At 35.8% G+C, this 16,366-nt stretch overlaps 1 protein-coding gene across 3 annotated transcripts in view; it reads right to left on the reverse strand.

The window, feature by feature from the left end:
• The window catches only part of MAN1A2 (mannosidase alpha class 1A member 2), a 168,094-nt gene that overhangs the window by 95,556 nt on the left and 56,172 nt on the right, over positions 1-16,366 (reverse strand). The window lies entirely within an intron of this gene.

Here is a 16,366-nt window from a genome sequence, read left to right on the forward strand (position 1 = left end):
CAAGAAAGAGATCATCTTGATCTTAAAAGAAAATGTTTCAGGGAGGGAGGAACTAATTCAACAAAGCTAGCCTAACTGATACCAAAAACAGATACTGTAAACACAAGAAAACAGAACAGGCCAATCCTACTAATGAATATAACTGCAAATATCCTGAATAAGATACTAGCAAGACAAATCTAGTAGTGTAGTAAAAGAACAAATAACATGGAGCAGCTGGGTCCTCCCTAACCCCAGGAATTCAACTATTATTTCTACCTTCTGAGAATGAAAATCACCCACACAGCTTATTGTCTACATTAACATGACTTTACTGTTACACTGTCTTCATCAACATGAGTTTACTCTTCCAGAAAACTCTTGCTCAGAAAGAGAGAAGCTGCAAAATAAGTTATTGTTGATTCCAGGAACTTCGTGAAAGATCCATCAACTCTTTAACAGAAAGTATCAAATGATGGTTAACACTCTAAAACTCTAAACCTCTTGCCTCCAAATTCTCCACTCACCAATCCAAAACTATTATATCATGATCCTTACCCAATCATAACCAAGCCATAATCAACCATAACTCTCCAACTGAAAGGTCCTTGTTAAACAAGACTTAAAATCTCAATATATATCTCAACTTTGTCCTTCCTCGTCTGACAGGCTTACTATGGCTCTGGTGAGGTAGTGATCTCCCTTACCATGGTAAGCATTAAACTGAGCTTTGTCTTATCAACAAGTTATCTTGGTGATGTTTTAGGAGTCAGCATTCGACACTACTTAGGTTCACATTTTCCATTTAGTATTCCTTCTTTTCTTTCCTTTTTAATTCCGTTCCTTTTTCTCCTAAATAAATAGTGTTTTCTTGTGATGGTTTAAGGCTATACAAATTTGTTCTTATAATGACTGTCCTCAACCTACATCACATTTTCTTATTCATGTGCTCCTAATAATTTCTTCAACTTATCAAGAAGTATATCTTCCCACTAATAAAACAAGTACTACACCACACTCTGATAAATCCCTTGGTCTTCTCTCCACTCAGTTCCCTTCATGTTGATATTAACTGGGTTATTACAGACATACTTTCCCTTTTCTTTTCTTGTTCCTCAGCTTTTAATTAAGATAATAAAAATTTTATCAAGCTATTGATAGTCACCCATATATCCCTATCTCTTGCATAATCATCTGAATTAAATATGTACCTCTTTTTATTTTTGTATTTTGTCCACAATATCATCCTTATTTTAAATCCTTAGGAGTCCCTGTTTTTGTTCTTATTTCAATTTTTATAGGTAGTTATGCTCAGTTCTCTAGTTATTTATTTAGCTCTGTAAGTGCATGCTCCTCTAAGGTGCTGACTACTCTGAAATGGAAAAAGGCCTGACCCACATATTTATACCAATTCTAGTTGGTTCCACAAGGAGAGGTTTGTGCCACGAGCTAAACAGTACAACGAAGAAAAAGGCAAAACTGAAATTACTGGCTATCACTGTGAGTGCTTATCTAGACAACTCAAGGTTTCAACTGGAAAAAATTAAAGGGTCTAAAACTACACTTGGGTCAAATAAGAATTAAAATATGACACAAAAGAATATATAAAGCATTAATAAAGATTTATTACAAGAACATAGGAGTCAACTGAACCAGTTCTCTGAGAAAAACTCATAACTTAAAAATTGTATACTATTTAATGAGAACAAATGAAAATGTTCTACTAAGAAAATAAGAAAAAGAATGATAAACTTGAGCAACGAAGTAGAAGAATCAGAAAAGCTAACGAAATAAATGAATTAGGAATAAAGAAAACTGTCAAAATAATAAATTCAAGAGATGGTTCTATGAAAAGAACTATACAATAAATCTAGGACCAACTGACTTTTTAAAAGTAGTCATGTGAATATAAAAACACAAAAAAAGGAATTGAGAGTATATTAAAAGGCAGATACAAAGGAAATTAAGAAAACTATTTTTAAAAAAGCCTAATTTAGCCATATCGTCCCAATAAATTTGAAAATGAGTGGAGTTGACAATTTTCTAAGAAAATAGGTATTATTTTGACTTATGAAAAAGGAAACAGAAAATCTAGATAAGCAGACCAAGAAAACAGGAAATTGAGAAATTTTCAAAGAGCTACACACTATAAAAGTATCACACTCTAGAAGTTTCATAGAATAAATTCTACTTTAATTTTAAGGATGATAACTTCGACATAAATTTTGATAGAACATAGGAAAAGAAAGCTTAAAATTCAACTTAACGAATTCTGCATACCAGTGATGCAAAAATATAATTTAGTAAGAAAAATAAAACTATTATCTGATCTCACTCATGAGCATCCTGGAAATATTTAGGAACAGGCTTGCTGGGGGGTATAGTAAGTTTGTGTTTATGAGAGACTGACAAACTGCTCTCCAGAGTGTACCACTGTATACTCCCAGCAGCAATGTATGAGAGGTCTAGTTGTTCCAGCATCCTTCTCAGTATTTGACATTGTTGGTCTTTTTAATTTTATTCATTCTACTGGGTATGCAGGATTTCGCATTGTGGTTTGAATTTTAATTTCCCTGGTGACTGATGTGCTTATTGGGTACTCATTTACTTTCTTTGGTGAATTATTGGTGAATTATTTATATATTCTGAATACATCCTTATACATGTATCACAAATATTTTCTCCAATTCTGGGGCTTGCTTTTTCATTTCCTTAATGTCTTCTGGAAAGCAGAAATTTTTTATTTTCATGAACTCCAATTTAGCAATTTTTTTTCTCAATGGTTTATTCCTTTTGTATTTTAAAAATTCTTTGCTCACCTCAAGGTCACAAAGATTTTCTCAAATATATACATATATATATATATTTTTTGCGTTACGCGGGCCTCTCTCACTGTTGTGGCCTCTCCCGTTGCGGAGCACAGGCTCCAGACGCGCAGGCTCAGCGGCCATGGCTCACGGGCCCAGCTGCTCCGCGGCATGTGGGATCTTCCCGGACTGGGCCATGAACCCGTGTCCCCTGCATCGGCAGGCGGACTCTCAACCACTGCGCCACCAGGGAAGCCCTCAAATATTTTTTACTGGAAGTTTTATACTTTAAGTTTTTATCTTTAGATCTATGATTCATTTCAAGTTCATTTTTCTATACAATGTTGAAGAGTTAAGGTTTTTATTTTTCTATATGAATATATAACTGACCCAACACCACTTATTAGAAAGACTTACCTATAACCCACTGAAAGCACCCTTGTTGAAAATCAATTAAAAATGTATGTGCAGTTCTATTTCTATTCTTTTCCAGTGACCTCTATGTCTATCTTTATGCTAAAACCATACTGTCCTCATTACTGAAGATTTACAGTAAATCGTAGAATCAAGTAGTGTAAATCCTTCAACTTTGTTCTTTTTTAAAAATTATTTTGATTATTGTACATACTTTGTGTTTTCATACAGATTTTAGAATCAGCCTATCAATTTATGTGGAAAGGTCATTTTTACTTAGATTGCTTTAAATCTAAATATGGATTTCAAGAGAACTAACATCTCAACAATACCGAGTATTCCAACTCATACAGGCATCTCTCTCCTTTAAGTCCTTTTAAATTTCTTTCAATAATCACAGTTTTCAGTGTACAGACTTTGCACATAGTTTGTTAAATTCATCCACATGTACTTCATATTTTTATGCTACTGCAAATGGTATTATTTTAAAATTGTACTTATAACTGTTTATTGCTAGTATCTAGAAATATAATTTATTTTGTATATCAAACTTGTATCATATGGCCTCATTACTAAATTTGTTTTCATTCTAGTACTTTTTTATTGTTGTTTGGTAGATTCCCTAGAATTTTCTTGTGTGTGTGGGTGAGTGGGTGTGTTTTAATACTCTTTATCAGGCTAAAAAAGTTCCCTTCCAGTCCAAGTTTGCTGAGAGTTTTTATTATGGATAGATATTGAGTATTGTTAAATGCTTTTTCAGCATCTGAGATGCTCATAAAATTTTCCTCTTTTCATCCCTTAATATCTTCAGTTATATAGACTAATTTCCAAATGTTAAACCAACCACACATTCCTTGGATAAACCCCACTTGGTCATGAGGTATTATTCTTTTTACATATTGCTGAATTACATTTACTAAGATAAATCTAATTTGGTCAAAGATTTTTGTGTCCATGTTCATGAGGAACATTGGTCGATAGTTCCCTTTTATTGTAATATCATTGTCTGGTTTGGGTATTAGGGCTTTGGTGGTCCTACCAAGGAGATATAATTATCCTAAATGTGTAAGCACCTAACAAGAGTACCTCAAAATATATAAAGCAAAAGCTGACAGAATTGAAAGGAGTAAGAAAGAAATCCAATATTTCAGTTGGGAACTTCAACACCCCTCTCTCAGTAATTGACAGAACTACTAGATAGAAAATCAGCAAGAACAGAAGAAGCCTGAACAACCCCATAAACCAATGAGGTCTAACTGACATTAACAGAACATTCTACACCCAATAACAGTCACTACATATATAAACATTCTTTTCAAGCACCAATGGAACATTCACCAAGACAGGCCATATTCTGGGTCAAAAAGTAAACCTTAAATAACTTAGAAGAATTATAATTGCACAAAGTATATTCTTTGACCATAATGGAACTAAATTAGAAATCAGTCACAGAAAGAGAAAAGAAAAACCTCTAAGCATTTAGCAATTAAACAACTTACTCAAGGGAAGTTTTAAAACATACTGAATTGAATAAAAATGAAAACACAGCACATCAAAATCTTTCAGATGCAGCTAAAGCACCACTTGGCAGAAAATTTATGGCACTAAATGCTTACACTGGAAAAGGGGATTATGAACCTATAATCTAGGCTTCAATTTCAAGAAACTAGAAGAGCAAGAACAAAAGAAACCCAAATCACGCAGAAGAGTGGAAATAACAAAGAGCAGAAATCAAAGAATTGAAAACATAAAGAAAATATACAGAAGATCAATGAAACCAAAAGTTGCTTCTTTGAAAATATCAATAAAATTGATAAACTTCTAGCAGGACAAAGAAAAATTTATTGAAAATATCAATAAATTTGATAAACTTCTAGCAGGACAAACGAAGAAAAATTACCAGTATTAGGAATGAAAGAGGGTTATAACTACAGCTGCCACAGATACTCAAAAGGTAACAAGATAATACTCCAAACAACTCTATGCACACAAAATCAGTAGCTTAGATGAAATAGACCAATTCCTCAAAATCATCAACTACCAAAACTAACCGAAGGTAAAACAGATAAACCGAATGGCCCTTATAGAGGATGTGAAATAAACTGAAGTTGTAGTTTAAAAACCTCCCAGAGGGCCTCCCTGGTGGCGCAGTGGTTGAGAGTCCGCCTGCCAATGCAGGGGACATGGGTTCGTGCCCCGGTCCGCGAAGATCCCACATGCCGCGGAGCAGCTAGGCCCGTGAGCCATGGCCGCTGAGCCTGCGCGTCCGGAGCCTGTGCTCCGCAACGGGAGAGGCCACAACAGTGAGAGGCCCGCGTATTAAAAAAAAAAAAAAAAAAAAAAACCTCCCAGAAAAAGAAGCTCCAGATGCAGATGGTTTCACTGGCAAATTATATCAAAAACTTGAGAAAAATATAAAACCAACAGTACACAATCTTTTCCAGAAAAATGAAGAGCAGAGAACACTTCCAAACTCATTTTATTAGGCCAAAATTACACTGATACTGAAACAAGACAATAGTTCAAGAAAAATACAAAACAATATCCTTCCCAAAATATGAATGCAAAATCCTCAACAAAATATTAGAAATCATTAGCAAGTTATAAATATCAAGAAGAATTTATACATACACACATACACTGAAAATAAAAGGTGCACTTCAAAAAGCATTGTAAGATCAAGTAACATTCTGTTCCAAATCAAAATTCTTTTAAATGCAAAAAACTCTATTCCTACAAAAATCTTTCAATTCTCCAGGATATCTAAGTAAAAATAATTAATTGTGACTATGAATCACTGCTGGAAAAGTTATTACCAGTGATAACTTATGTCCATCAACATTTTCCTCTTCCCACTCACAAGCTCCAGGGCTGAGCCCTAACTAGGCAAAACCAAAGGAATCTATCCCAACCCTCTGGGTATAGCTTTCAGGTCAAGGCTGGACACAAGACCCAGATAAACAAGAAACAAGGTGGTTTCTGAGAAAACCAAGTGCTTTCTTCTCTACAGTGTTCTCTTTTCTATAGATGTGTTAGTAGGAAGATATGAAGCTTCAAGTTGCTGCAGCCATCCCTCTATGAAGCCAGCCTGAAGATACAAACACAAAGAGGAAAATAGAGGAAAGAGATAAAGAAAAAAGCTTAGCTGGTACCAGATCTACTCTAGAACATCACTGAGCCGATTAAATTTCTTTTTTAGTTTAAGCCATTTTGAAATGGATCTTCTGTTATCTGTACATAAAGAATCCTCTGATGCCAAGGACCAACTAGACAAAAGTCAGAGCAATATGATTTCAGTTACCATATAAAAGAATGTTTTAATAGTCAAGGCTAAGAGACAGGAAATGGACACATTTTAAATTGTTCTCCTTATAATCTAGAATATTGTTAAGAGTTCAATACCTGCCTATATGTTCCTATAGTAATAGACTAGACTTTTAAAGTTCCTCCCAACTCTTAAGATTCTGATTCTGTAAAGGCATACTGATTTGGGAGGTCAAATGAGACACTCAGAACTATGACTCCTCCCTTAGACTTCTTCTATTTAAATAAAAAGGTTAAAAACAGATTTTTTAAAAAAAAAATCTCAAATCATACTCACTAGCAAGAATATGAGATGCAGAAAAGGAACAGAGCAAGTAGGAAACAGAGTCAAACTCTTTTTTATTAATCCTTTAATAAACTAACTACATGTCTAAAAATATAAGACAAAAGAAACAATAAAGGATCCATTCCCACTTAGCTTATTTGGCTGAGAAAAAAATGTAACCACTCAAAAGTTTTTCTAAAAGTATAAGCAACTAATCTTGACTACTGAAAATAATACAGATTGCCTTTTCACTTTTCTACCATTTCACTGTAATTTTGTCATAATGGATTTTTCCCATGTGCTGGTATTAATTTTCTTCTATCTTTAAAGTTTACTGAAGCAGAACAAAATATCAATTAGAAGCATGAACCTTAGCACTAAGCTGCCTGTGATCAAATTCTGGCTACATTATTTACTAGCTGTGCAACCTTGAATAAGTTAGTTAACCCTAACTGTGCTTCAGTTTCCTCATCTGTAAAATGGGAACAGTAATAATAGTACCTGTCTCCTAGTGCACATAAATCACTTAAATCAGTCCTTGGCATATAGCACATTTATTAGTCTGCTCAGGCTGCCATAACAAGACACCAACGACTAGGATGCTTAAACAACAAAAATTTATTTTCTCACAGTGCTGGAGGTTTGAAGACCAAGATCGTGCTTCCAGTTTTTAGAGGAGCACCTTCCTCTTGGCTTGCAGATGTCCACCTTCTCACTATATCATACCCACATGGCCTTTCCTTGGTGCATGTGCAGGGGGAGAGAGAACTTGGGTGTTTCTTCCTCTTCTTTTAAGGGTACCAGCCCTATCTGATTAGGGCCCCTCGTTCAATCTTAATTACCTCTTAAAGGCTCTATCTCCAAATACAGTCACATTGGAAAGTAGAGCTTCAACATGTGAATTGATGGGGGACAAGACTCAGTCCACCACAATATGCATTATATAAATACTACAGATGTTGCTACTAATAACGTGTATATGACTATTGTTCTAAAGGAAAATACAGTTTATTCAGAAACCCAATCACAGAATCTCTAAAGCAAATAACTGACCTCATGACTCAATAAAAAGGTACAACTTTTTATTGGAAAATACTTAATTGCTACTCATTACAAGATGATCCCTCAGAAATGGTGGACCAAAACTGACAAAATATTGCTTCTGCTCTTTTAATGAGTTAAAAGTCTCATTTTGTAAAGTCACCCTTTCCATCTCTAAGCTCCTTTAATTTCTATGACCTCACAAATAACTTTGTTTACCCAGTAAATCAGCTTAATGATCCTAATGAGCAGCTGACAATAACTCACCTGACAATAATCTGAAGCTGCCACTGCCCTGGTCATCATTTAACAACCTAACTAAATAGTGGTCTACAAAGGTCACTTTTGAAGAAGTCTGACAAAAGTGCCACAACTTAAAACCACCTTTCCTAAAAAAATAAATGCTATTATTTTTAAAAAGAAAAACATTAAGTCAAAACTTACTCATTACGATTTTAACAGAATCACATCATTTAAGAAACATTCCTTTTGCTCCCTAAAACAAATGATTTATATTGACTTATAAGGAATAAAATTTTAAGAAGTTACCTGGGTTTAAATTCAGCAAACAGTCTTTCCTTACACAGTTATTGCAATGATTAAATAAAATAAATGTATATTATCTACCTACTACCTTGCCTAGGACGATCTATCTGATAAGTGTTACTACATTAGATGTTCTGAGAAATAAGGTTTAAAAAACCAAGCAGAAAATTAACATCCAACTCATGTTTGATACATGTTCATATTCCAATTTTTTAAAAGGGCTCAGAGTTTACCACTGAGTTTAATATAAAGGGATGGTTACTTGCAGAGAGGATCTAATTTTAATTAGTCACTAAATATAATGACTTTTAGTCCATTAATGTCTCATGTGGCATCCACGAAGCAACAGGAACTCTTCAGAGCACTCTATAACCTCTGCTGAAGAAATAAACTCTATTTCATTAAGTGATAGCCACTAAATTAAATGTCACATGTGAGATCTCTGGTGTCTTTGATTACCTAAAGGAAAATTTTTTTCCATTATTCCTCCATCCCAACATCTCTCAAACCCAGGAGAAATGATCTTTTCAGTCATTTTCTTTTTTGACAGAAAACAATCAAGCATCAAACAAATTATGAGAGAAATCATAGTGCTAGAAAAATTCTTCCAGAGTCACATTTTTTTAAAATGTTATTTGGATTACTGTGGTGTTGCATTACAATTACTAAAGATGATTGCCCTGCATATGACTAATGTATGTGCTTTCTGCCCCATTAATATTTTCTTGCTTTCACCTACTGTTATTTAAAAGATATCCATCACATCAAGAAGCATCTAAAATGGGGGAAAGAAATGAAGACTATAAAGAACAACTTGGTAATTCTCAAGACTTATCCTTGGATTAAGTAAAAGTTAAGTAAGTTAACTTACTCTTTTCAACTGATAAGTTTAACAAGAGAACTGAACTCAAGAGAGGTAGAAAGAGCAAATCCAAGTTAAACAAAGCTCTTCCCCAGGGGCTTCCCTGGTGGCGCAGTGGTTAAGAATCCACCTGCCAATACAGGGGACACAGGTTCAATCCCTGGTCCGGGAAGATTCCACATGCCACAGAGCAGCTAAGCCTGTGCACCACAACTACTGAGCCTGAGCTCTAGAGCCCACAAGCCTTAACTACCAAGCCCACGCACCACAACTATTGAAGCCCACACACCCTAGAGCCTGCGTGCCACAACTACTAAGCCCGCATACTTCAACTACTGAAGCCCACACGCCTAGAGCCCATGCTCCACAACAAGAGAAGCCCACACACTGCAACAAAGAGTAGCCCCTGCTCGCCCCAACCAGAGAAAGACTGTGCACAGCAAAGAAGACCCAACGCAGCCAAAAAAAAAACCTCTTCCCCAGACCTCCATCCAGACACACACACTGTTAATTTTTCCCTTGGAACTATGAATGTAAAATATAATTCACTCAATTTACCAAATGAGTCACCTTGGCCATGTTACTTTTTTTTTTTTTTAACATACATAGATAGCACTACTGGAATTTCCCATCCTTTTTCTCCTCCTCTAAAATGTACAAGTATCAGAATTGGCATTGTGTTGAAGATAAAAGATTACAAATTGGTACCTACCTTGCTTAAAGTAAAACGATGCAGAAAAAGCTTCAAAATACTCAAATAAATGACTAAAACATCTGTATGTAAATAGAAAATCTATCACATCTGTGTTTTCAAAAGCAACTATAACTAAATCTTGACTGAAACTTGCCAAAAAATACATGTTGCTTCAAATTATAGTTCCACAGAAATACAACAGTTCCCCCTCATCCACAGGGAATTCATCCCAAGATGTCCAGTGGATGCTTGAAAGCCTGCATAGTACTGAACTCTATATATACTACGTTTTTTCTCCTATACACACACACGTATGTTAAAGTTTAATTTATAAATGAGGCACAGTATGAGATTAACAACAGTAACTAATAATAAAACAGAACAATTATAATAATTTACTGTAACAAAAGTCATGTGAATGTGGTCTCTTTCTCTCTCTCTTCCTTAAAAGATCTTATTGTACAAATTTAATGCCTTCTCCATCTTAACTAAGCACTTATTGCACTGTGGCCATAACTTGTACAGTTTAAGGTATAACAGCAAAACTAGCACAGTATTTCTTTCCTCACAATTTCACAAATAAAACATTCGTGCTTACCTTAGATCCATCAGCAAACAATTTTTTTTTTCTTTCCTTATTAAGTCAAGAACTTTCATCTTTTCACTTAAAGCAGCGGTCCCCAACCTTTTTAGCACCAGGGACCAGTTTCATGGAAGACAATTCTTCCATGGGGAGCGGGGGGTGAGGGGGGGATGGTTCAGGCAGTAATGTGAGCAATGGGGAGCAGCAGATGAAGTTTCACTCGCTTGCCCGCCGCTCACTCCTGCTGTGCGGCCTGGTCCCTAACAGGCCACAGACCAGTACTGGTATTCAGGCCAGGGGTTGGGGACACCTGACTTAAAAGAAGCACTTACAGCTTCTCTTTAGCAAATCCAACTTGCTGGCATCACTACTCTTGTGGTTTGGGGCTATTATTAAGTAAAATAAGGGTCACATGAACAGAAGAACTGCAATATCTCCACAGTTGATCTCATAATCCACATGGCTAATAAGTAACTAACAAGCAGGACAAAGGGATGGTTCACACCCTAGCCTGGAAGGAGCAGGATGGTGCAAGATTCATCATGCTACTCAGAAAGACACACAATTTAAAATTTATGAATTATTTCTGCAATTTTCCATTTAATATTTTCACACCAAAGTTTACTATAGGTAACTGAGTACTGAAGAGGGAAAAAAAAACCTTAGATAAGAGGGGACTACAGTACTCAGGTTTTAGAAAGTACCTAAAAAGTTAGATCCTACTTTTAAAATGAAGGTAGAAAATGAAAACAGTAATTAGAAAAAGTAAACAAGAGAGCAACAGCCAGCTCTACCCACCACCAGTCCCTCCCATCAGGAAACTTGCACAATCCTCTTAGACAGCCTCATCCACCAGAGGGCAGAAAGCAAAAGCAAGAAGAACTACAATCCTGCAGCCTGTGGAACAAAAACCACATTCATAGAAAGATAGACAAGATAAAAAGGCAGACGGCTATGCACCAGACGAAGAAACAAGATAAAATCCCAGAAAAACAACTAAATGAAGTGGAGATAGGCAACATTCCAGAAAAAGAATTCAGAATAATGACAGTGAAGAAAGTCCACGACCTTGGAAAAAGAATGGAGGCAAAGATCGAGAAGATGCCAGAAATGTTTAACAAAGACGCAGAAGAATTAAAGAACAAACAAACAGAGATAAACAATATAGTAACCAAAATGAAAAATACACTAGAAGGAATCAATAGCAGAATAACTGAGGCAGAAGAACGGATAAGTGACCTGGAAGACAGAATGGTGGAATTCACTACTGAGTAACAGAATAAAGAAAAAAGAATGAAAAGAAATGAAGACAGCCTAAAAGACCTCTGGGACAACACTAAATGCAACAACATTTGCATTATAGGGGTCCCAGAAGGAGAAGAGAGAGAGAAAGGACCCAAGAAAATATTTGAAGAGATTATAGTCGAAAACTTCCCTAACATGGGAAAGGAAATAGCCACCCAAGTCCAGGAAGCACAGCGAGTCCCATATAGGATAAACCCAAAGAGAAACATGCCGTGACACATAGTAATCAAACTGACAAAAATTAAAGATAATGGAAAATTATTGAAAGCAGCAAGGGAAAAAGGACAAATAACATACAAGGGAACCCCAATAAGGTCAACAGCTGATTTCTCGGCAGAAACTCAACAAGCCAGAAGGGAGTGGCAGGACATATTTAAAGTAATGAAGAGGAAGAACCTACAACCAAGATGACTCTACCTGGCAAGGATCTCATTCAGATTCGATGGAGAAATCAAAAGCTTTACAGACAAGCAAAAGCTAAGAGAATTCAGCACCACCAAACCAGCTCTACAACAAATGCTAAAGGAACTTCTCTAGGCGGGAAACACAAGAGAAGGAAAGACCTACAATAACAAACCCAAAACAATTAAGAAAGTGGTGAGAGGAACATACATATCGATAATTACCCTAAACGTCAATGGATTAAATGCTCCAGCCAAAAGACACAGACTCGCTGAATGGATACAAAAACAAGACCCATATATATACTGTCTACAAGAGACCTAGGGACACATACAGACTAAAAGTGAGGGGATGGAAAAAGATATTCCATGCAAATGGAAATCAAAAGAAAGCTGGAGTAGCAATACTCATATCAGATAAAATAGACTTTAAAATAAAGAATGTTACAAGAGACAAGGAAGGACACTACATAATGATCAAGGATCAATCCAAGAAGAAGATATAAGAATTATAAATATATATGCACCCAACATAGGAGCACTTCAATACCTAAGGCAACTGCTAACAGCTATAAAAGAGGAAATCGACAGTAACACAATAGTGGGGGACTTTAAAACCTCACTTACACCAATGGACACATCATCCAAACAGAAAATTAATAAGGAAACACAAGCTTTAAATTACACAATAGACTAGATAGATTTAATTGATATTTATAGGACATTCCATCCAAAAACAGCAGATAACACTTTCTTCTCAAGTGCACATGGAACCTTCTCCAGGATAGATCACATCTTGGGTCACAAATCAAGGCTCAGTAAATTTAAGAAAATTCAAATCATATCAAGCATCTTTTCTGACCACAATGCTATGAGATTAGAAATCAATTACAGGGAAAAAAACATAAAAAACACAAACACCTGGAGGTTAAACAATACGTTACTAAATAACCAACGGATCACTGAAGAAATCAAAGAGGAAATCAAAAAATACCTAGAGACAAATGACAATGAAAACACGATGATCCAAAACCTATGGGATGCAGCAAAAGCAGTTCTAAGACGGAAGTTTATAGCAATACAAGCCTACCTCAAGAAAGAAGAAAAATCTCAGATAAACAATCTAAGCTTATACCTAAAGGAACTAGAGAAAGAAGAACAAACAAAACCCAAAGTTAGCAGAAGGAAAGAAACCATAAAGATCAGAGCAGAAATAAATGAAACAGAAACAAAGAAAACAAGAGCAAAAATCAATAAAACTAAAAGCTGGTTCTTTGAGAAGACAAACAAAATTGATAAACCATTAGCCAGACTCATCAAGAAAAAGAGGGAGAGGACTCAAATCAATAAAATTAGAAGTGAAAAAGGAGAAGTTACAACAGACAGTGCAGAAATACAAAGCATCCTAAGAGACTACTACAAGCAACTGTATGCCAATAAAATGAATAACCTGGAAGAAAAGGGCGAATTCTTAGAAAGGTATAACCTTCCAAGACTGAACCAGGAAGCAATAGAAAATATGAACAGACCAATAACAAGTAATGAAATTCAAACTGTGATTAAAAATCTTCCAACAAACAAAAGTCCAGGACCACATGGCTTCACAGGTGAATTCTATCAAACATTTATAGACGAGGGAACACCCATCCTCCTCAAACTTTTCCAAAAAATAGCAGAGGGAGGAACACTCCCAAACTCATTCTATGAGGCCACCATCACCCTGATACCAAAACCAGACAAAGATGCTAAAAAAGAAAAAGAAAATTACAGACCAATATCACTGATGAACATAGATGCAAAAATCCTCGACAAAACACTAGTAAACAGAATCCAACAACACATTAAAAGGATCATACACCATGATCAAGTGAAATTTATCCCAGGAATGCAAGGATTCTTCAATGTATGCAAATCAATCAATGTGATACACCATATTAACAAACTGAAGCGGAAAAACTATATGATCATCTCAATAGATGCAGAAAAAGCCTCTGACAAAATTCAACACCCATTTATGATAAAAACTCTCCAGAAACTGAGCATAGAGGGAACCTATCTCAACATAATAAAGGCCATGTATGACAAAACCACAGCAAATATCATTCTCAATGGTGAAAAACTGAAAGCATTTCCTCTAAGATCAGGAACAGGACAAAGATGTCCTCTCTCACCACTATTATTCAACATAGTTTTCAAAGTCCTAGCCACAGCAATCAGAGAAGAAAAAGAAATAAAAGGAATACAATTGGAAAAGAAGAAGTAAAACTGTCACTGTTTGCAGATGACATGACAAATTGGAAAAGAAGAAGCAAAACTGTCACTGTTTGCAGAGAATCCTAAGGATGCCACCAGAAGACTACTAGAGCTAATCAATGAATTTGGTAAAGTTGCAGGATACAAAATTAATGCACAGAAATCTCTTGCATTCCTATACAATAATGATGAAAAATCTGAAAGAGAAATTAAGGAAACACTCCCATTTACCATTGCAAAAGAAGAATAAAATACCTAGGAATAAACCTACCTAGGGAGACAAAAGACCTGTATGCAGAAAACTACGACACTGATGAAAGAAATTAAAGATGAAACAAACAGATGCAGAGATATACCATATTCTTGGATTGGAAGAATCAACATTGTGAAAATGACTACACTACCCAAAGCAATCTACAGATTCAATTCAATCCCTATCAAATTACCAATGGCATTTTTTTATAGAACTAGAACAAAAAAATCTTAAAATTTGTATGGAGACACAAAAGACCCCGAATAGCCAAAGCAGTCTTGAGGGAAGAAAACAGAGCTGGAGGAAACAGGCTTCCAGACTTCAGACTATACTACAAAGCGACAGTAATCAAGACAATATGGTACTGCCACAAAAACAGAAATATAGATCAATGGAACAGGATAGAAAGCTCAGAGATAAAACCATGCACCTATGGTCAACTAATCTATGACAAAGGAGGCAAGGATATACAATGGAGAAAAGACAGCCTTTTCAATACGTGGTGCTGGGAGAACTGGACAGCTACATGCAAAAGAATGACATTAGAACACTCCCTAACACCATACACAAAAATAAACTCAAAATGGATTAGAGACCTAAATGTAAGACCAGACACTATAAAACTCTTAGAGGAAAACATAGGAAGAACACTCTTTGACATAAATCACAGCAAGATCTTTTTTGATCCACCTCCTAGAATAATGGAAATAAAAACAAAAATAAACAAATGGGACCTAATGAAACTTAAAAGCTTTTGCACAGCAAAGGAAACTACAAACAAGATGGAAAGACAACCCTCAGAATGGGAGAAAATATTTGCAAACGAATCAATGGACAAAGGATTAATCTCCAAAATATACAAACAGCTCATGCAGCTCACTATTGAAAAGACAAACAACCCAATTCAAATATAGGCAGAAGACCTAAATAGACATTTCTCCAAAGAAGGCATACAGATGGCCAAGAAGCACATGAAAAGCTGCTCAACATCACTAATTATTAGAGAAATGCAAATCAAACCTACAATGAGGTATTACCTCACACCAGTTAGAATGGGCATCATCAGAAAATCTACAAACAACAAATGCTGGAGAGGGTGTGGAGAAAAGGGAGCCCTCTTGCACTGTTGGTGGGAATATAAATTGATACAGCCACTATGGAGAACAGTATGGAGGTTCCTTAAAAAACTAAAAACAGAATTACCATATGACCCAGCAATCCCACTACTGGGCATATACCCAGAGAAAACCATAATTCAAAAAGACATGTGCACCCCAATGTTCACTGCAGCACTATTTACAACAGCTAGTACATGGAAGCAACCTAAATGCCCACTGACAGACGAATGGATAAAGAAGATGTGGCATATATATATAGAATGGAATATTACTCAGGCATAAAAAGGAATGAAATTGAGTCATTTGTAGAGACGTGGATAGATCTAGAAACTGTCATACAGAGTGAAGTAAGTCAGAAAGAGAAAAACAAATACCGTATACTAATGCATGTATATGGAACCTAGAAAAATGGTACAGATGAACCGGTTTGCAGGGCAGCAATTGAGACACAGATGTAGAGAACAAACGTATGGACACCAAGTGGGGAAAGTGGCAGGGGCGGGGTGGTGGTGTGATGAATT

This window comes from Tursiops truncatus, chromosome 1 (genome assembly GCF_011762595.2).
Source record: "Tursiops truncatus isolate mTurTru1 chromosome 1, mTurTru1.mat.Y, whole genome shotgun sequence".
Taxonomy (NCBI): domain Eukaryota; kingdom Metazoa; phylum Chordata; class Mammalia; order Artiodactyla; family Delphinidae; genus Tursiops; species Tursiops truncatus.